Here is a 22,951-nt window from a genome sequence, read left to right as displayed (position 1 = left end):
TAGGTCATTTATTCCTAAGTTTTGTCCCATCAGAAGTTTTAGTGGACGCTCAAGGTGTTTATTATTCTGTCTAACTTGGGGGGACTTAAACCCTACTTTTTACTTTCACAACAGGATAGCTTATATGTTCTCTTCTCAGCTCTTTAATCTTATAACTGTTGCTTATATCTGCATTAATTGCTGTGTCTCTGGGTTTGTGCCCAATTTAATAGTCAGCAAAATATTTGAGGGTGATGTGTTTGTATATTCTTTAGCTTTGCATTTGTCAGATTTCCCAGTCTACTTTCAAGTGCTCTAATCTTAAGTTAGAAATTTGACTCCTCCATTCTGTGACAATGCTGCTGCTTTTATCTCGAATTTTATTTCCAATGTGCAGTGTGGAGATGATGTCCTATTTTAACTTGCCTCTTCCTTATCCTATTGGTGAGAGAGGGATTCCGGACTTAGGCTTAAGGCAATGACTGACCATATGCCACCCAACACTGGACAGATGAGATTGACAACAGTTTATTAGTCACATATACTCACAATCTGAGGGAGGAGAATATTGCATATCGTGCAAGGCCACAGGGAGGCTGTACTCAGGAACAATGTGAACAACCAGGAACTGTGAGAGGTAAACATTGTAGTATCAAAAGGATGAGGTGCTCCCTGGTTCCCAGGAAACAATTTGAATTGGTTGAATAATTTTGTGAGCTGGCAGGGAACTGAAATCAACTACTTAGCAATATGTAGAAACTATGCCTGTTTCCTTTAATAATAACTATGCCTGGCTACGGGACCTTATCTGTGGAAGCAGAGTTGGGAAGGGAATTTGTGGTTAGATTATTCAAGGTCTTCCCAATTTCACCAGATATTGAAGCAGCACATATAGACCTTAATTTTAGGCCTTGAACCACAGGCTCTAATCAAAAAAAGACAATTAAATGTGGATCTTTCATGGTGAGATTTATAGTGTGATTCATTTTTTCCAGAAATTATATACCTTCCAGCCTCTATCTACTTTTGATCACTCTTCGGTATTTTGAAATGGTTTTTAATTATTATATTTGGTTGTTCAAAAATTGGTGATTGTTATTAGGAGGAGATTTAGTCCTCCACAGGTTTTGAAAGAGGAAACTGTGTCATTGATTTATTATTATTCAGTATGTTATTATGAAAGTGTTCAGGCATATAGAAAAGTTAAAAGAAGTCTATAGGGAACACATATATGCCCACCATCTAGATTTTATGATCAATATTTTGCTACATTTGCTTTGCTACACATCTGTTTGTCTATTTATCATTGTATCTATCCATCAATCTTTCTTCTTTTTTAATATCTTCAATATAATTGGTAACCATCAGTGCGCTTCACTCCTATGAGCATATTCTAAAGGTAGATTCAACAGTGTTAGGATATAAGGCATATGAAGAAGCAAAGTTAAGGTTGACACTATAGATTTTGATCTGACAATCGGGAAAGATGATGTGGTTGTTAACTGAAGAAGGAGTAGTTTTTTGTGGAAAGCACAATTTTTGAAAGATATAGTTTTAAAATCCTAGTAGACACCCATGACTTCTTTAGATATAGATATTAAGAATTCACCCTAAATATCAAGCTTGACAATATATTTCCATGGTTAAATAATGTCTTCATTTTCTATCCTCAGCCTAAACACAGAATCTAGAATATAGTATGTGTCTATTAATGTTTGCTAAATGAATAAATAATTTAATGAATGGGAAAATAAATGAGGAAAAACTCTTTTGACAAATGTTAACTATTGTTAATTTCAAAGCAGTGTGAGTTTTCATAGGAGAATGTTTCATCAGTGTGGAGAAAGAGATAACTCAATTTTCTGATCGTCTATTTCAATTGTTTTTAGGGATCCATTGAAACAGAAGAGGTATGATTTTAAAGATGCCTCCTAGTGTTTAAAAAGGATGAATAATTTTAGCAGTGTGATTTAGTAGTTTTCTCCATTATTGAATGAGTGGCTCAAATTTTTAATTATTTAGTATCTGCATAATTCACATTTGTAAGCCCCAACTTATGGCAGGATAAGTAAATTCTAATATAAATCACTATCTATTTACAAATTTTGACGCAGGTAATGTCATATTTCATTTTGTTTTCATTTCATAGTTTGATTTGTTAGTTACCTTCTTCTAGCAAGTATGTAAACAACAATATATTCAGTGATAAAGGAAGAATTCTTCAGATGGGGCAAATGTTGTCAACTACAAATAAATCATCTTATATTAATTGCCACATGTAAATTTTTATTTATAAGTATAAAGCTTGCATGAGAGGGCAGTCCTTCTGTTGAGGTCTTAAGGGTAAATGTGACCTAAACTTGAATCCCATTTTTTTAGTTTGTTTTTCATTGATTCATTATAAATAATGCCCTGAATAATATGGCCAGACTCTTTTAAAAGTCATAAAAAGCTTTTATGTTGGTATTCAAATTAACTTTTTATTATTAATGAAATAACTGGAACATACTGCAGTAATTGTTGGCTGTGTCAGTATTTTTGACAGCTCTCCTAATTTTGTACTCAAAAGAAAAATAATACCTCATGTTGTCTCCTTTGCATGGTTAATAAAGAGTCATTCATCATCTTTTGACTGGTAGTATATGATGAGGTCAAGGCAATCAATCAATATTCTTATTCTTTAATAATATCTAACCTGACAACAAGTCCTCAACAAGATGAAATTTGTCAGTAATGTGAATGTTTGTTCTGTATAGACTGCACTAAGTTGTTAAGCTCTTGGGATAGTAATTGTTATTTTAGTATGGTGATGTAAAAGATATACTTAGATTTAAAGTGATATCCTGGGTGTGAATCATTGTTTTTTGATCTGTAGGCCTTCTTCACATACACTGAAATATTGGCAATCATCAGGGCTATTTTTCATAATATCCTTTAGCACATTTCAATGTCAGAATACATTTCACTGTGACTGACTGTCCCTGAACCTCGAAAGCTTTAGGAAGACAGGTTCGCCTGTCTCTGTGGAATTCTAAGACCTGGAGCATCTTCTACCTGTCACTTTCTGTCTATAATTTAGATTTTTAAAAGGTAGGTTGAGACAGCCTGTTTTTATTTTATTTCTCAACTAAAACTTTATTCAGAAATCTGCTCTTGGTCACAAAATAACATTCTTAAGTGACCTATACTTGATCTATAGTGTCAATATGTACAATAAAAGATTGACTGGAGGCTATTCATATTTAATTCTAGTGAAAATAACAATGAAGTCTTTAGTATAAATAAATGCAATTTCACTTTAGGATAATAAAGCCACATATTAAGTTAGAGTTATTAACATAATTAAAAATAAATTTTACTGCTCACTGAATCTTAATATTTGTTTAACAATGATGTAACTTCTTAAAACACATTCATCATAGCTTCATTAAAATATATATCAGTTAATAGTTTATAGCAATGATATATTCTTGTTTAACTTTGTGTTACAACAGTATTTATTTTTCAAATACCATATATTTTATACTACATGAGATAAAAGAAAATATTTCAGTTTACAAATTGAATTGGAGTACTTTCCTTTATATCATAGATTATAAAATGTATATATCAACTGGATTTATAGAGACCAAATAAAATATTTCAACTGGAGTAATTCTATACATTGTTGAAGAAGTCATACACTCCTCATAGAAGATGTGTCTGCCCTGTTGATCTCTAAAGAAATATATGATTTAGTCATGTGGATATGAAGGACATGATATTTACTAAAATAATGATCTGAGGAAAAAATTTATTTTCTAAATTAACATTGTGCAATCAGCATGAACTGAAGAGAAACAGATGTTGATAACATTTTACCCATTACTTTTTTTCAAAAACCATGTTACAAACTATGTCTGTGTTTATTTTATTTTTGTACATTGGTTTTACCTCTTCCATTAATAATTTTTAAATAAATTTGACTTTTAATAGTTCATGATAGTACAAAATATATATGCTTGTTTTTCTTTTTCCTCCTTTGGGTTTTATTATACTCTTTTTTTTTCTTTTTTTAATTTATTGGCTGCATTGGGTCTACATTGTTGCATGCAGGCTTTCTGTAGTTGCAGAGAGTGGAGGTTACTTTTCATTGCAGTCTGCAGGCTTTTTATTGCAGTGGCTTCTCTTGTTTTGGAGCATAGGCTATAGGCATGCGGGCTTCAGTAGTTGAGGTGTGTGGGCTCAATAGTTGTGGCTTGTGGGCTCTAGAGCACAGGATCAGTAGTTGTAGTGCACAGGCTTAGTTGCTCCACGGCATGTGGGATTTTCCCTGACCAGGGCTCCAACCCGTGTCCCCTGCATTGGCAGGTGGATTCTTAACCACTGCACCACCAGGGAAGCCTGGTTTTATTCTAATCTTAAAGAAACATAACCAATCCAAAGCAGAAACACAGAAGAGTTAAAGCTCTATTTATGTAAATGTAGAAAAATATTCTTTGTACCTGTAAAAGTAGATAGAAGATTAAAGCAAATAGTACTTATTCATGTATAAATTTTAAAGCTAATGACAATGGAACTAAAGGATTCTTAGTTAATAATACTATTCATTTTTACAAATATAAAGGAATTTCTTTTTTATTATAAAAGAAATGTTAAGAAATGGTAAAAGAGGGCCTCGGTGGGAAGGTTGTTCTGGGCTTTGCTTGTGTGGCATGTGAGTGCCATTCCTTGGGGCATTTCTGCCTCTGCTGCCCTCAGGCCTGCTGCTTCTTGAAGAATGTGCTTGACGAATGCATTATGGTCTGGTTTTGGTCAAGCAAAATTTGCCTTTATCACAAGTTCCTGGTACCATGCCCTGACCGTCACCCAGCACGCACCCTATTTTAAGGGTACAGCTGTTGTAAATGGAGAGTTCAAAGAAATGACCCTTGATGACTTTAAGGGATAATATTTGGTGCTCTTCTATCCTTTGGATTTCACCTTTGCGTGCCCTACAAAAATTATTGCCTTCAGTGACAAAGCCAATGAATTTCATGATGTGAACTGTGAAGTTGTTGTAGTGTCAGTGGAGTCCCACTTCATCCATCTGGCCTGGATAAACACACCAAGGAATAATGGTGGTTTGGGCTGCATGAACATCTCGCTCTTGTCAGATTTGACTAAACAAATTTCCCGAGATTACAGTGTGCCATTAGAAGGTCCCAGCCTTGAACTACGAGGTCTCTTCATAATTGACCCCAACGGAGTCATCAAGCAATTGAGCGTCAATGATCTCCCAGTGGGCTGAAGCGTGCAAGAGACCCTCCACTTGGTGAAGGCATTCCAGTTTGGGGAAAACCATGGAGAAGTCTGCCCAGCCAACTGGACACCAGATTCTCCTACAATCAAGCCCCATCCGACTGTTTCCAAAGAATACTTTGAGAAGGTAAATCAGTATACCATCCCATGTGCACCTGCAGCTTCCCACACTAGAAAAGAACCACAGTTGGAACTCACTTCTAGCATTTCAAGGTTTATTATTTATAGAAGGCAAAAAACCAATTATGCTTGTATTTGTCAATACTACTATAAATGTTTTGTTTTTGTAACATTGGCAAGGCTTTTAAAATGTGGTCAGTTACTAATGTAAGGAGTTCTTTATTGGCAATGTATAGATGGACGGCTGTTTGCTATAGAATGTGTAGTTCATCTATTTCTTGGAGCATGTCTTCAAAGGGAGAAGGAAACAACTCTTCTTTCTCAGCCTTACTTGGACCTTTGTGCACACCAGAGCAGTATGACAGGCATCAAAACCTTCTGATCAAGGGTCCTGAAATTTTCTTCTTGAGCTTCTCTGTATTAAACTGAATTTTCCTTTAAGATCATAGTTTTAAGTTGTTAGCATCAGTAGTCTAATTTAACACTTGCAGAACTTCCCTGGCAGTCCAGTGGTTAAGACTCCACGCTTCCAATGCAGGGGGCACACATTTGATCCCTGGTCAGGGAACTAAGATCCCACATGTCTTTCAGTGCAGCCAAAAAAAAAAAAAAAAAACAAACAAACAACAAAAAAAATCATTTGCAATAAATATGTATGTGATTGAAGCAAATGTGAATCATATTTTGTGAAAAAACACACTGGCAAAGTGACTTAACTGATCATGCATGTCCCCCAGTCCTGAGATTTATACTTTATATAGTTTTTTTTACTTATTTTGTTAGCTGATTTAGTGTCTACATACATTTCTAATATTGATCGGGTATAATTATAAAGGATACTTATTGAATCCAGGGATTGCATTTTGAATTTGAATCATTCATGCATTTGAATCATTATAATTATTTTCCTTCCTGAAGTGCTCAATGTAAAAAATATAATAAAAAATAAACATTTTAAAGTAAAAAAAAATAAAATGGTAAAAGAAATCATCAAAGTTTTGAAATGTCCTACGGGAATCAGGCAAATGAGTAAAACTGTTAAGAAACCAGGAACAAGAGTTACATCTACTAGGAAATTCTATTCCATTTTAAGAATTCAATAAAATAATCGTTAATTTATTAGAGTAAATGATATATTAGAGTGGTACATAGAAATGGATTTGTACAGATGAAATTTTTGAAAGTCACAGAAAATACAAATGTGTGGAACAGTCCATTAGTCAACTGGAGTTGGCATGTCTTTTTGATTTTGTGGGTGTTTTTTCCTCATTTTTCATGAGGCAGAAGAACTCTGTACTGAAACCTCCTCCAAACACTATATTGGCTTATTGTAGGGATCCAAAACTCTATGCTTTGACATCATTATTTCCCACCTACAGCTGCCCTTGTTTGGTCTGGCATCAGTGTCTTTGACTCTTTCTCTGACCCCTGGTTCCTCAGTGCACCAAAACAACACTACCTCATTGCAATTATTAGATTCTGAAGAGACAGTACAGTCTGCTCTTCTAAGTGACATGCCTATGATGTAAATAGCATGACAGCAAGAAGATAACTAACAGAGAATCTTGAAGACATCAACTGCATTTTTCAAATGAGTTTTTAGGCACTGTCAAGACATTTGATTCAGATTTTTATATGTGCATTTTGTTCATTTTCACTAAATTGTGTTTACTTAAGAATAATTACAGTTAATCTGAAGTGGTTTCCATGTTTTTTTACATGGTATGTAATACTCTGGAAACCTTTCTCATGATCCCTGTTTCTTTATTATCCCTACCTAACTAAAGGAAGATATTCCATGATAGTATCACTCCTTTGCACACATCATTAACTCTTTTGCCTTTTTTAGTTTTATCATACTTACCTAGAACCCTTTCTTCCATTTAGATCCTACTCTGCACTCACTTCATTTTATCCGAATTTATCACTCCCTCTCAAAAAGTTACTTCCCTTGGCTCAAGGATAATATACTCAACATTTTCCTTCTATCTCACTGGTCCTTTTTCTAAGTCCCCTGTTGATGGTTTTTCTACACTTCCACAATCACTAAATATTAGAAAGCCCTAGGGCTCAGTACTCATACCTATTTGTTTTCTTCCCTTGGTGTTCCTAGCCAGTTTTTCATCGCTAAATGTTATCTATAGATCTATATCTACATCTACATCTGCATCTATATCTATATCCATATCTATATCTATATCTATATCATGATTTCTAACTGCATATTCCCAGCCCATTTCTGAACTGTAAACAGATGCTGTGCAGTGGAAATTCAGTGATTAAGTGTATGTTTTATATCGGCACTCTCTGTTAGAGTAGCCACTAGCCACACATGATTATTATGCAATTTAAATGCAGCTAGCTAATGCAACTGAGGAACTAAAAATTTAATTAATTTAATTTTAATTAACTTGAATTCAATTACTATGTGGCTAGTGACTATTGTATTAGACAGTATAGTTGTAGACTAATAATTTCTAACTGCTAATTAAATGTAATTGCTTAGATGCCTGCTCTGCAACATGGTGCAATCATCACTCCTCTCTTTTTCTCATACCCACACCCAGTATGTTAGAAAATTCTGCAACATATATTTTAAAATTACATCTAGAATCTGACCAATGTGACCACTCACACCATCTCAGCTATGACCACCCTTGAAAAAAATTCACAATCATTTTTTACTTTATTTGAAATAGCTGCAAATACCGGGCATTGGTGTCCTGCTTCCACCTATACTGCATGCTCAGTATTTTTTAACAGGGCAGTTAGAAACAATTTCTGAAAAATAATTAGACCATGTCACATGTATGCTCAAAATTTCAAAGGGATTGCCACCTTGCTCAGTATAAAAGTCAATTTCTTCACAATTACCTACAAGTTCTTGCAGTTGTTTCTTCCCTTCTCTTACCTCTCTGAACTCATTGCTGGCTGCTCCCTCCCTTGCTCTCTCTAGTCACACTGACCAACTTGGGGTTGCCTGAACATATTAGACACTCTCTAGCCTCAAATTCACTGCAATATTTTGCTCCTAGAATCTAGGATTTAGATATATCCACTTGGCTCCCTAATGAAGCTCCCTCAGGCCTGTAGGCAATATCACCTCTTACTTAGTAACTTCTTTAAAATTATATTCCATCTACCATGTTTTCTTTTGTCATTTTTTTTTTTTTTTTAGTGGTAGAATTTTCTTTTCCCTTTAAGGACTTTGATTGAGATACAATTGACATACAATAAACTGCATATATTTAATGTGTACAATTTGATATTTTTTTTCTTATTAGTAATGTATACATGGCAATCCCACTCTTCCAATCCGTTCCTCTCTATTGTCTTTTTCATTTTTCATTTCCTCTTCATGGATTCTAAAATTCTAATGCTATACATGTGTTATGCACTTCTAGAATATTTTAAAAACTCCCCTAAAATAAACCTACTCATTAGCAGTTCTTCCCCATTTTCTTTTCCCCTGAGCCTGTGGCAGTCACTAATCTACTTAGTATTGATGAATTTGTCTAGTTTGGATATTTCATGTAAGTCAACTGATAGAATATGTGGCCTTTGGTTTTTAAGCTTATTTCAATTAAAATAACATTTCCAAAGTTTAGGCATGTTTTAGCATGTATCCATACTTCATTTCTTTTTATAGCTGAATACATTTTATGGATACACTATGTTTTGTTTACACATTCATCCATTAATATATATTTAGTTTATTTCTACCATTTAGCTATTATGAATAATGTTATGAAAATTCACTTACAGGTTATTATTTGAACCTGTTTTCAGTTCTTTTGGGTATATATCTGGCAGTGGAATTGCTAGGTCATATAACTGTTTAATTTCTGAGAAACTGCCAAAGTGTTCCAAAGTGGCTGCACCATTTTACATCCACTCATCAATGCATGAGAATTCCAAGGTTTGCACATTCTCTCTAACACCTGTTTTTTGCCAATCTTTTTTTTTTTTTAATTTTATTAAAGCTCTTTATTGGAATATAATTGCTTTACACAATTATGGCAGTTTTGCTGTACAACACAGTGAATCAGCTATATTTATACATATATCTCCATATCCCCTCCCTCTCGCAAATCCTTCCCACCTTCCCTATCCCAGTCCTTTAAGTCATCACCCATCATCGAGTTGATCTCCCTGTGTTATGCAGCAGCTTCCCACTAGCTAACTATTTTACATTTGGTAGTGTATATATGTCAGTGCTACTCTCACTTCTTCCCAGCTTCCCCTTTGCCACCCTCCCTCCCTGTGTCCACAAGTCCGTTCTCTATAACTGCATCTTTATTCTTGTCCTGTCACTGGGTTCATCAGTACAATTTTTTTAGATTCCATATATATGAGGTAGCAAACGGTATTTGTTTCTCTCTTTCTGGCTTACTTTGCTCTGTATAACAGTCTGTAAGTCTATCCACCTCACTACAAATAAATCAATTTCATTCCTTTTTATGGCTGAGCAATATTCCACTGTATATATGTGCCACATCTTCTTTATCTATTCACCTGTTGATGGGCATTTGGGTTGCTTCCATGTCCTGGCTATTGTAAATAGTACTGCAATGAACATTGTGCTACATGTTTCTTTTTGGATTATGGTTTTCTCTGGGTATATGCCCAGGAGTGGGATTGCTAGGTCATATGGTAGTTCCATTTTTAGTTTTTTAAGGAACCTCCATACTGTTATACTGTTTTCCATAGTGGATGTACCAATTTACATTCCCATCAACAATGCAGGAGGGTTCCCTTTTCTCCACACCCTCTCCAGCATTTATTGTTTCTAGATTTTTGATGATGGCTATTCTGACCAGTGTGACATGATACCCCATTGGGGCTTTGACTTGCATTTCTCTGATAATTAGTGATGTTGAGCATCTTTTCATGTGTTTGTAGGCCATCTGCATGTCTTCTTTGTAGAAATGTCTATTGAGGTCTTCTGCCCATTTGAGGATTGGGTTATTTGCTTATCTGGTATTAAGCTGCATGAGCTGCTTGTATATTTTGGAGATTAATCCTTTGTCCATTGCTTCACTGGCAAATATTTTCTCCCATTCTGAGGGCTGTCTTCTTGTCTTGTTTATGGTTTCTTTTGCTGTGCTAAAGCTTCTAAGTTTCATTAGGTCCCATTTGTTTATTCTTGATTTTACTTCCATTATGCTAGGAGGTGGGTCAAAAAGGATCTTGCTTTGATGGATGTCATAGAGTGTGCTGCCTACGTTTTCCTCTAAGAGTTTTATAGCATCTGGCCTCACATTTAGGTCTTTAATCCATTTTGAGTTTATTCTTGTGTATCATGTTAGCAAATGTTCGAATTTCATTCTTTTACATGTAGCTGTCCAATTTTTCCAGCACCACTTATTGAAGAGGCTGTCTTTTTGCCTCCTTTGTCAAAGATAAGCTGCCCATTTGTGCATGGGTTTATCTCTGTGCTCTGTATTTGTTCCATTGATCTATATTTCTGTTTTTGTGCCAGTACCATACTGCCTTGATCACTGTACCCTTGTAGTATAGTTTGAAGTCAGGGAGACTGATTCTACCAGCTCTGTCTTTCCTTCTCAAGATTGCTTTGACTCTTTGGGGTCTTTTACATTTACAAATTGTAAAATTTCTTGTTCTGTTTTGTGAAAAATGCCATTGGTAATTTGATCGGGATTGCATTGAATCTGTAAAATGCTTTGGGTAGGATAGTCATTTTCACAATGTTGATTCTTCCAATCCAAGAATATGGTATGTCCCTCTATCTGTTTGTATCTTCTTTGATTTCTTTCATTTCTTTGTGTCTTACAGTTTTCTGCATATATGTCTTTTGCCTCCTTAGGCAGGTTTATTCCTAGGTATTTTTGTCGTTGTTGTTGCAATGGTAAATGGGATTGTTTCCTTACTTTCTCTTTCTGCTCTTCCATTGTTAGTGTATAGTAATTCAAGAGATTTCTGTGCATGAATTTTATATCCTCTTACTTTACTAAATTCATCAATTAGTGCTAGCAGTTTTCTGGTAGAATCTTTAGGGTTTTCTGTGTATAATATCATGTCATTTTCAAAGAATGACAATTTTACTTCTTTTTCAATTTGGATTCCTTTTATTTCATTTTCTTCTCTGATTGCTGTAGCTAACAATTTCAAAACTATGTTGAATAATAGTTGTGAGAGTGGGCACCCTTGTCTTGTTCCTGTCCTTAGAGGGAATGCTTTCTGTTTTTCACCATTTAGAATGATGTTGCCTGTTGGTTTGTCAAATATGGCTTTTATTATGTGCAGGTGATTTCCTTCTATGCACATTTTCTGGAGAGTTTTTATCATAAATGGATGTTGAATTTAGTCAAAAAATTTTTCTTCATCTATTGAGATGATCATATGGTTTTTATCCTTCAGTTTGTTAATATGATGTACCACATTGAATGATTTGCATATATTGAAGAATCCTTGCATTCCAGGGATAAACCCCACTTGATCATGGCATATGATCTTTTTAATGTGCTTTTAGATTCTGTTTGCTAGTATTTTGTCGGGGATTTTTGCGTCTATATTCATCAGTGGTGTTGGCCTGTAATTTTCTTTTTTTGTAGCATCTTTGCTTGGTTTTGGTATCATGGTGATGGTGGCCTTGTAGAATGTGTTTGGGAATTTTCCTGCTTCTGATATATTTTGGAAGAGTTTGAGAAGGAACACATTAGCTCTTCTCTAAATGTTTGATAGAATTTGCCTGTGAAGCCATCTGGCCTTGGCCTTTTGTTTGTTGGGAGATTTGTAATCATAATCTCAATTTCATTACTTGTGACTGGTCTGTTCACACTTTCTGTTTCTTGCTTTTTCAGTCTTCAAAGATTGTAGTCTTCTAAGAATTTATCCATTTCTTCCAGGTTATCCAATTTATTGGCATGTAGTTGCCTGTAGTAGTCTCTTATGATCTTTTGTATTTCTGCGGTGTCGGTTGTTACTTCTTTTTCATTTTTAATTCTGTTGTTTTGTGTCTTCTCCCAATTTTTCCTGATGAGTCTGGCTAATGGTTTATCAATTTTTGTTTCTTCTGAAAGAACCAGTTTTTAGTTTTATAGATCTTTGCTATTGTTTCCTTCATTTCTTTTTCATTTATTTCTCATCTGATCTTTATGATTTCTTTCCTTCTGCTCTCTTTGGGGTTCATTTGTTCTTCTTTCTCTAATTGTTTTAGGTGTAAGGGTAGGTTGTTTATTCGAGATTCTTCTTGTTTCTTGAGGTAGGATTGTATTGCTATAAACTTCCTCTAAGAACTGATTTTGCTGCCTCCCATAAGTTTTGGGTTGTTGTGTTTTCATTGTCATTTGTTTCTAGGTATTTTTTGATTTCCTCTTTGATTTCTTCACTGATTTCTTGGTTGTTTAATAACATATTGTTTAGCCTCCATGTGTTTGTATTTTTTACAGTTTTTTTTTTCCTGTAATTGATATCTAGTCTCATGGCATTGTGGTTTGAGAAGATACTTCATACAATTTCAATTTTCTTGAATTTACTGAGGCTTGATTTGTGACCCAAGATGTGCTCTATCATGGAGAATGTTCCATGTGCACTTGAGAAGACAGTGTATTCTGTAGGTTTTGGATGCAATGTCCTATAAATATCAATTAAGTCAAGATGGTCTAATGTGTCATTTAAAGCAAGTGTTTCCTTATTTATTTTCTGTTTGGATGATCTGTGCATTGGTGTAAGTGGGGTGTTAAAGTCTCCTACTATTGTGTTACTGTCAATTTCCCCTTTTATGGCTGTTAGCATTTGCCTTACCTATAGAGGTGCTCCTATTTTGGGTGCAAAGATAATTACAATTGCCATATCTTCTTCTTGAATTGATCCCTTGATCATTATGTAGTGTCCTTCCTTGTCTGATATGAGTATTGCTACTCCAGTTTTCTTTTGACTTCTATCTGTATGGAATATCTTTTTCCATCCCCTTAATTTCAGTCTGTATGTGTCCCTAGGTCTGAGGTGAAGTTCTATAGACAGCATATATAAGGGTCTTGTTTTTGTATCCATTCAGCCACTCTGTGTCTTTTGGTTGGTGCATTTAGTCCGTTTACATTCAAGGTAATTATTGATATGTATGTTCCCATTTTCTGTCTCTTTTTAAAATATTATTTTTAAATTTGGTTTGCCTGTATGTCTGAAGAGGGTTTTTGTAGACATTATATATAAGGGTCTTGTTTTTGTATCCATTCAGCCAGTCTGCATCTTTTGGTTGGAGCATTTAATCCATTTACATTTAAGGTAATTATTGACATGTGTGTTCCTATTACCGTTTTCTTAATTGTTTTGGGTTTTTGTTGGTCTTTTCCTTCTCTGCATTTCCTGCCTAGCAAAGTTCCTTTAGCAATTGTTGTAAGGCTGCTTTGGTGGTGCTGAATTCCTTAACTTTTGCTTCTCTGTAAAGCTTTTGATTTCTCCATCAAATCTGAATAAGTTTTTCGCTAGGTAGAGTATTCTTGGCTGTAGGTTTTTCTCTTTCAGGACTTTTAGTATATCCTGCCACTCCCTTCTGGCCTGCAGAGTTTCTGCAGAAAGATCAGTTATTATCCTTATGGGTTTCCCCTTATACATTATTTGTTGCTTTTCTCTTCATTCTTTTAATATTTTTTCTTTGTGTTTAATTTTCCTCAGTTTGATTAATATGTGCCTTGCTGTGTTTCTTCTTGGGTTTATTCTCTATGGAACTCTCTACACTTCTTGGACTTGATTACTATTCCCTTTCCCCTGTTGGGGAAGTTTTCCACTATAACCTCTTCAAATATTTTCTCAGGCCCTTTCTTTCTTTCTTCTTCTTCTGGGATGCCTATGATTCAAATGTTGATGTGCTTAATGTTGCCACCAAGGTCTCTGAGACTGTCTTCCATTTTTTTAATTGTTTTTTCTTTTCCTGCTCTGTGGCAGTTATTTCTACCATTCTATCTTCCAACTCACTTACTCATTCTTCTGTCTCAGTTATTCTTCAGTTTTCATCATCTAGAGTATTTTTAATTTCAGTTATTGTGTTGTTCATTACTGTTTGTTTGCTCTTTAGTTCTTCTAGGTCCTTACTAAAGGTTTCTTGTATTTTCTCTGTTTTGTTTTTGAGATTTTAGGTCATCTTTACTATCATTACTTTGAATTATTTCTCAGGCAATTTTCCTATTTTCTCTTCATGTATTTGTTCTTGTGGGTTTTTATCTTGCTCCTTTGCCTGCAAAGTGTTTCTTTGTTTTCTCATTTTGTCCAATTTATAGTATTTGCTGTCTCCTTTCCCTATGCTGCCTAGTAGTAATTCCTCTTGTTTCTCTTCTCTGCCCCCTGCGGTGGGCTTGGTCCAGTGTCTTGAGTAGGCTTCCTGATGGGAGGTTCTGGTACCTGCTTTCTGGTGTGTAGATCTGAGTCTTTTCCCTCTGATGAGCAGGGCTGTGTCAAGTGGTGTGTTTTAAGGTATCTGTGAGCTTAATATGGCTTTAGGTAGTCTGTGTGCTGATGGGTGGGTTTGTGTTCCTGTCTTGTTTGTAGTTTGGTGTGAAGTACCCAGCACTGGCAGTTGCTGGCTGTTGGGCAAAGTCGGGTCTTAGACTCTGATAGAGGCCTCCATGAGAATTCTCTGTGGTTAATCTTGCCTGTGGCTGATGACTCTTTAGTGGTCTAGCATCCTGGACTTGGTGTTCCCTCCACGGATCCTCTGACTTGATCTCTGGTTGAGGAATACAGACTCCAGAGGCCACTTGTCCTGGCAATAAAGGGGATTAAAAAAGACTGTTCAAGCCCCAGACTAATGGTAAAAGGTTAAGTCAAACCAACAAATACTGAATCAAGGGAACATGTACATGGACAGGAAACACAAAAACCAATCCCAATAGAACATAAAGCACTAGAATAACCTGACATAAGAACTCCAGGATGCAATCAGACAATTAAAGGGAAAACCAACAGAAATTCAAAGCAAAAACAAACAAACAAGCAACAAAAAAACAGGGAAATTGTGAAAACAAGCACGAAATATAACAGGGACCAAATAGAGACAGGAAGCAAATATAACAAAGAGCAAGAGAACAACCAGATACACTGAAGATCCCCAAAATGAAATCAAGCAATTATCATTAGAACTAAGATAAAGACAAAATCTAATAACAAAAACCAAAGCAGTGTGTCATTTGATGAGTAAAGCAGGGAAGCAGAGCAGACCAATAATATTGATTAAAAGCATAATAAGATAAAATAAAATAAAAAGGGATAGAACACAGAGCAACAGAAGAGTGCAGTATGACTGGAAATATAAAAAGAAAAAGAAGAAAAATAAAATAGAAACATATTAAAGATAAAGAAGAAAAGAAGATGGGGAGATAAACTCAGCACTTCAAAAATGCTAGCTAGAAATAGAAATATATAAAAAGGCTAAAAGTAAAAATAAAATTTAAAAATATGTTATAAAATGTGAGGATCCCTTAGTACTAAGATCATAAAAAAATAAAAAAAAAAAGCTATAACTGACCACAGAATGGATCAGATCGATAGAAATAATCATAATTCTGTTTCCTTGGGGTCTCAACTGTAAGTGTCCTTGTACACACCGTGAGGCTCAGGCCACCTTGACCTCCCCAAGAGGCCCTCTTCTGCCTCTGGTTTGGACTCTGGTCCTGCTGTGGGTCCTATGGGGTCCACTTAGGCTCTGATCTGGCCCAATTCCTGTGTGTGCTTGCTCCCTCAGTCCACAGCTGTCAGAGCTAGACCTTTTTCATTTGTGGGAACATTCATTGTCTACTCTGATATTCCAAAGTCATAGGGCCTACCCTATGATCACAGGGATTTAGTCTGCAGCATGTATATCTGATGGAACTATTTTAAAACCTCTTCCTTAGTCCCCCTGTCCCTGGTGTTCAGTTTTGATTTTGTCTTTGCTGCTGGTGGTCTAACCACCAGAGTCCGGTACTGAGGCTGCTTTGGAGCTCTTTGGGTCTGCCTCAGTGAGGGTTTCCTCTATTGTTCATCTGCAGATGCAGGTGTGTGGGGAGAGAAAGGCTTTGATAGTGGCTCCTCTCCCTGCATATGACTGAACAGTAGTGCCCTACTTGGATCGCGATATCCCCAGGGATGATGCCAAATGTGCAGGGATGCCGGTGGCTGCAGGTCTAGGAAATCTGTCCTTAGTGTGGTTCTTTGGTGGTGGCTGGTACAAGGCGCCTGATGGACAGCCCTCGGGGGTTTCATGTATTACTTGGTGACCAGCAGAACTTCCTTTATTGTTCACCTATAGGCACTGGTGTTTGGGGAGAGAGAGAGTACAATAGTGGTTTCTTCCCCTGCATGTGAGTCAGCAGTAGTGCCCTGCTTGGCTTGTGGGAACCCTGGTGGCAGCGCCACCAATTGCAGAGAGAAGCCAGTGGGCTTGGGTTTAATAGGAACATCTCCAGAAATGTCTTTCTCTGCAGACTTCTGGCTCTCGGCCGCAGGCACACCAGGCCAGCCCCACCAGGGGCCTCTTTCTATCCCTTGTCTACTGTGACAGCCAGGGCCAGAGGGGGCCTCCCTTTATTCATCACAGGTGCCAAAAGAGAGGCTGAAACAGTGGCTTCTCCCACCACTTGTGAGTCAGCAGTAGCCTTCTGCCACCATGGCTGCCCAGCTTTCTGCAGTAGGCATTCTCTGCTATGGATTTCTTCCCCCCTGTCCCCTCAGTTCATCCCCCCACTGCCAACAATATTTCTCACCCTGAACCAGTCTCAGGTTCCCATATTCCAGCTCCCAGACCCCCTGTACAGCTGAGCCCTCATCTCAGTCCAGGACACGCAGAGCTGTGGTACGGACCCTCTGTGTGTTTCTCACTCTTTCCTGTCTGCCACAGATCGGCCGCTTCACCCTCTTTGGACAGTCCCAAATGCCTCCCTTCTGACCCAATCAAATTCCCTGTTGGAGAGGGAGTTTCCCCTTCAGATAAGGGGGGTTTCTCCAAATTCAACAATCTCTTCTCTGTTTCAGCTCCCCCCACCCCAGACTGTAAGACCCATCCCTTTCCTTTCTTATCCTCTTTCTCCCTTTTCTTTCTCCCCTCTGTCCTACCCAGTTATGTTGGGATCTCTGCAGTCCTTTCTGGTGTCCAAGGTCTTCTGCTAGTGTTCAGCCTATTTTCTGTGGGAATTATTGCATCTTTTGATGTATTCCTGATGCATCCGTAGAGATGCCCTCCACGTACTTCTACTTTGCTGCCATCTTTTTTTCTGCCCATCTTATTAATTGTAGCAATGTTATTGGTGAGAAGAGGTATCTCATTAGGGTTTGATATGCATTCTCTAGTGACTAATGATATTGAACATATTTTTGTGAGCTTGTTGGCCATTTGTATATCTTCCTTGGGAAAAAAAAAGTTTACTTTTTTTGGGTTATTTGTCATTTAATTGTTTGGTTTTTAAAAGTATTTTATATAATCTGGATATTAAATCTTTAACAAATATATGGTTTACAGATTTTTTTTTCCCTTCTGTGGGTTGTCTTTTAACTTCTTGGTGGTGTCGTTTGAAGCATAACATTTCTATTGTGATGTATTTCAATTTATCTGTTGTTTTTTTCTGTTGCTTAGGCTTTTAACACTGCATTTAACAAAGTGCTCAACACAATGTCATAGAGATTTGCTTCTATGTCTTTTTAATAGTGTTATAGTATTAGCTCTTATGTTTAGATCTCTGAACCATTTTGAATTATTTTATACAGGGTTAGGTAAGAGTCCAAGCTTTTTATTTTGCATATCAATATCCAATCACCTCATGTAGAAATACAATAGATTTTTTGGTATTGACCCTGTACCTTTCAATCTTGATGAACTTGTTTTTAGTTCTAAAAGTTATTTTAGTGGATTCCTTAAGATTTTCTGTATACAAGATCATGCCATCTGAAAACAGAGATGGTTTTACCTTTTTTTCCCAAATGGGATGCTTATTATTTTATTTTCAAGCCTAGTTTCCCTAGCCACAACTATCAGTACATTGTTCAAATGAAGTCTTGTAACTGATTTTATTGGTAAGCATTCAGTCTTTTACCATTAAGTATGATATTAACCAACAAGTTTTGCCTTTATTAGGATGAGGAAGTTTGTATCTATTCCTGCTTTTTTGAGTGATTTTATCAAGAACTGATGTTGGATGTTTTGCATCTGTTGAGATGATCATGCCATTTGCTTCTTAATCCATTAATATGGGTATATTATATTGACTGATTTTTGTATGTTAAATGAACCTTTCATTCCTCAGATGAATTTTACTTGGTCATGTGTAGATTCAGTTTGCTAGTGTTTTTGAGAAGTTTTGCATATATTAAACTGTATTAGTCTATGATTTTCTCTTTTTGTGATGTCTGTCTGTGATTTTGGTATCAGGATAATACTAGACTCCTAAGATGAGTTGAAAGATATTCACATCTATTACTTGGGAGAGTATGTGAGAATTGGTGTTAATTTTCTATAAAACTGGTAACATTCAGCAAATAAGCCATTTGGGCCTGCATTTTTTAATAGGGATATTTTTGAATTAATAATTCAATCCCTTTACTTTTACAGATATAGTTAGCTATTGTATTTCCTCTTCCGTCATGTTATGAATTTTGTCTTTAAGAATTTGTCCATTCATTCCAATTATTTAATTTTTGGCCCATACCAGGTATTATATTCCCTTGTAATTATTTATTTCTGTAAGGTCTGTAGTGATATCACTTCTTTTATCACTGATTGTAGTAATTTGAGTGTTTCTCTTTGTCCTTGGTAAGTCTAGGTAAAAATTTGCAACTTTTGAGCCACTTTTCAATGGCTGTTGATGTTACCAATTTTTCTCTTATCTATTTTATTTACTTCTGCTCTAATCTTTGTTATTTCTTTCTGCTTGTTTGCTTTGGGTTTACTATGCTTTTCCTTTACAAGTTTCTTAAGATGAAATGTTGGATTATTGACTTGAGTTTTTTTTGATATGGTAATTTATAGTTATAAATTTTTCTCTAACACTGCTTAAGCAGCATTCCATAAGTTTGAGTATATCATGTTTAGACTTTTATTTATTCCAAAATATGTGTTAAATCCTTTGTGATTTCTTCTTTGGTTATTTAGGAGTGTGTTGTTTAATGTTCACATATTTGTGCATTTCCCAAATTTATTTTTGTTGTTGTATTTGAATTTAATTTCATTATGGTTAAAGAAAAAACTTTGTATTATTTAAATCCTTTGAGATTTATTGATATTTGTTTTATATGTTAATACATAGTCTATCCTGGAGAATGTTCCATGTGCTCTTTGAATAATTGGCACTATTTTTAGAGGGGGTGAAATGTTCTATAAGAATTTGTTAGGTTTAGTTAGTTTATAGTGTTGTTAAAGTCTTCTGTTTCCTTGTTGATATTATGCTTAACGTGTCTATTCATTATGAAAGTGTAATACTGAAGTCTCCAAATATTATTGTTGAATTGCCTATTTTTCCCTTCAGTTCTGCCAGTTTTTGTTCTGTGTATTTTGGACCTCTTTTAAGTGCATATAAGTTCATAGATTTCATGTATTCTTTTCAGTCTATTTTTGTTGTTTAATCTAAAAAGTGACAGTTTTAGACAACATATAATTGAATTTTATGTTTATATATATTCTGTCAGTCTTTTATTTTACATTGGATATTTAAGTAATTCATACTTAATTTAATACTGATAATATAGGATTTATATCACTGATTTTAAATTTATTTTGCACATCTTATGTCTTTTAATTCCACTCTTCCTTTATTACTGCTTTAATTTGTATTTTTTAAAGCTCTTTATTGGAATATAATTGCTTTACACTCTTGTACCAGTTTTTGAGGTACACCAAAGTCAAATTTGTATTAAATAGATATTTTATTGCATGCTGTTTAAATTTGCTTCTTTTACTGTATATATTTTTAGTTACTTGATTAGTGCTTGTCCTGGGGATTTGGATTAACATTTTAACTTAAAACTATGTAGCTTAAATTAACATCAAATTACTTTAAATAGCATACACTTTGCTTCATTTTACATCCATTCCTTCCTGTCTCCTTTGTACTCTTATCATTACATAAATTACATTTTTATACATTTTATACCCATCAAGACTGTGGTAAAATTATTGTTTTATACAGTTGTCTTATAAATGAGGTAGAAGAAAATAATTATAAAGAAAAACACATATATACTGACTTTTATATTTACCTGTTTAGTTACTTTTATTAGTGTACTTTATTTCTCCATGTGGATTTAAGTTATCTTTTAATGTCCTTTCAGTTGAACCTAAAGGCTCAAAATGTCTCTATATTTCTTATAGCTCAATTCTTCCTTGATAAGGTCTCTCAGTTTTTATTTATCAGGGAATAGATTAATGATAGCTTTGCTAGGTAAAGAATTAATATTTGATAGATTTTTCTTTCAGTACTTTGGATATGTAATTCCACATCCTTTTAGTCTCCATAGTTTCTGATGAGAATTTAGCTGTTAATACTATGACCCCTTCATATATGACATTCTTTCTTGCATTTTTAATAATGTATTTTTTCACTGAATTTTAACAATTTGACTATGATTTGTATAGGTGTGGTACTCTTGGAGTCTATCCTACTTAAAGTTTCTTGAGTTTCTTGGATGTACCAAATAAGGTTTACAATAAATATGGAAAGTTTTCAGCTATTATTTTCTTGTGTAAATTGGGATGTTTTGTGTTGCACCACATATCTCTAAGGTCCTTTTAATTTCTTCATTCTTTTCACTTTCTGTTCCTCAAACTGAATAATCTCAGTTGACACGTATTCAAGTTTGCTCTCATTTCTTCTGTTGAGCCCCTCTTGTGAAATTTTTATTTCCATTATTGTCCTTTTCAATTCCAGAACTTCTGTTTGTTTTTTTTAAATAATATCTATTTCTTTATCATGTTGTCTATTATTTCAGACATCATTTTCATACTTTAATTATTTTGTCTTGTTCTTTTGCTTTTTATTTGAACACATTTAAAATAACTAAAGTCTTTGATTAGTTTGTTCAACATTTGGTCTTCCTCAGGGGGAGTTATATCAAATACTTTCTTCTATGTGCACAGGACAAACTTTACTATTATTTGGTGTAACTATTTGTTTAAAAGTGATCATTTCAAATTATATAATGGGACAATTCTGTCAATCATATCCTCTCCCCCTTACTCATAGGATTTCTTTTTATTGTTGATTGTTGTGGGGTTTATAATTCCTGTTTATTTGTTACAGGAATTTCTTGCACTACCTCTGAAAAGTATTCTTTGTCATATGTGGTCACTGAAGTCTCTGCTAGGTTGACCTAGTAGTCATAAAGTAATTGAACAAAGATTTTCTTAAATGCGTTTAATGGATAAGTCTCCAAGTTTATACTGCATGACTTAGCATGTGTATTGGGGCCAGTATTTATGCTCTGAAAGAAAGTTTACATCACTGCCTTAGTCTTCACTTCCCACCTGTGAAGTACCACAAGGTCAGCCAGAGTTTAGAGATTAGGCCTTCTCAGGTCTTCCCTGGCCTTACACACAGCACATATGCATGGCCTTCTAGATACTTGGGAATATTTCAGGGCTTTAAAAATCTCCCTATGTAATCCACCCCATTACCAGATTTTTTTCTTTTATATTTATTAATTTATTCAATGATCAGCCTCTTCTTAGTTTAACAGATAACACCACCTCAGACAGTGACAATGTTAAACAATTCTTAGTGTTTATTTTTGGAATCTATCTGGAGATAGGGCTGTCTGCCCTGAGTGAGCTCAAAGCCATGCCAAATAATCACAAATGCTGAGAATGAATTTTTTTCTGCAAGCCACCAGGTCATATAGTGACAATTTTCTGAAAATGGGACTTTTGGGAAGCTCTAAATCCATCTGCCCTATCCAGGTGATATTAGGCTGCTGGCTTGATTATTAGAAACTGAGGAGAGGGGAATAGAATTAAAGTTACAAACTTAGTGTTCTTACCAATATCCAGTCATTTTTTGAATCCATGATTCTTGGTTGATTGAAAGGATTTAATTTACATAGTTCTGAGAAAGTAGATTTTGTTAATTTTTTTCAATATTCTCTTTGTTTTTATCAAAGATCTGACTTTCAGAGGTCCTTACTTCACCACTGTAGTAATGGGAAAGTCTAGATTATGCTAATAAACAATGAATATTGTCTCTAATTGTAGAAGGAAAATTCCACTTAGACTATTAATGAAATATCTGAGAAAGTTTCAAAAAGTTTAATATTTTAACTTTAGAATTATTTAATCAACTTTTCTATTTACACTTTTGCTATTAAAGAAAAAGTGGAAATCAGACATAATCTATAGATTGTGTTTTATTTTCTTATTTTTTATTTTTCTTTCAATTTGAAATTATTTTTAATAATTTCCAAATTTGTATCAGGAAAGGACATTGAATAAAAACTGAACAATGTGCATGACTCTTTCTGTGTGAAGGAATAAAAGATGACTTTTTAAAATTAATTTTTATTGGCATATAGTTGCTTTACTATGTTGTGTTATTTCTTTTTTTTGTTGTTGTTGTTGTTGTCTTATTTCTACTGCACAGAAAAATGAATCAGCCACACA

The 22,951-nt window shown here is 34.9% G+C and overlaps 1 pseudogene; it reads left to right on the top strand.

Moving 5' to 3' along the window:
* Positions 1–765: 765 nt before the first annotated feature.
* The window catches only part of LOC130829355 (thioredoxin-dependent peroxide reductase, mitochondrial-like), a 101,438-nt pseudogene continuing 79,252 nt past the window's right edge, over positions 766–22,951 (top strand).

The sequence above is a fragment of the Hippopotamus amphibius genome, chromosome 1 (genome assembly GCF_030028045.1).
Source record: "Hippopotamus amphibius kiboko isolate mHipAmp2 chromosome 1, mHipAmp2.hap2, whole genome shotgun sequence".
Lineage (NCBI taxonomy): Eukaryota > Metazoa > Chordata > Mammalia > Artiodactyla > Hippopotamidae > Hippopotamus > Hippopotamus amphibius.
This window is presented reverse-complemented; position numbering and strand designations above follow the sequence as displayed.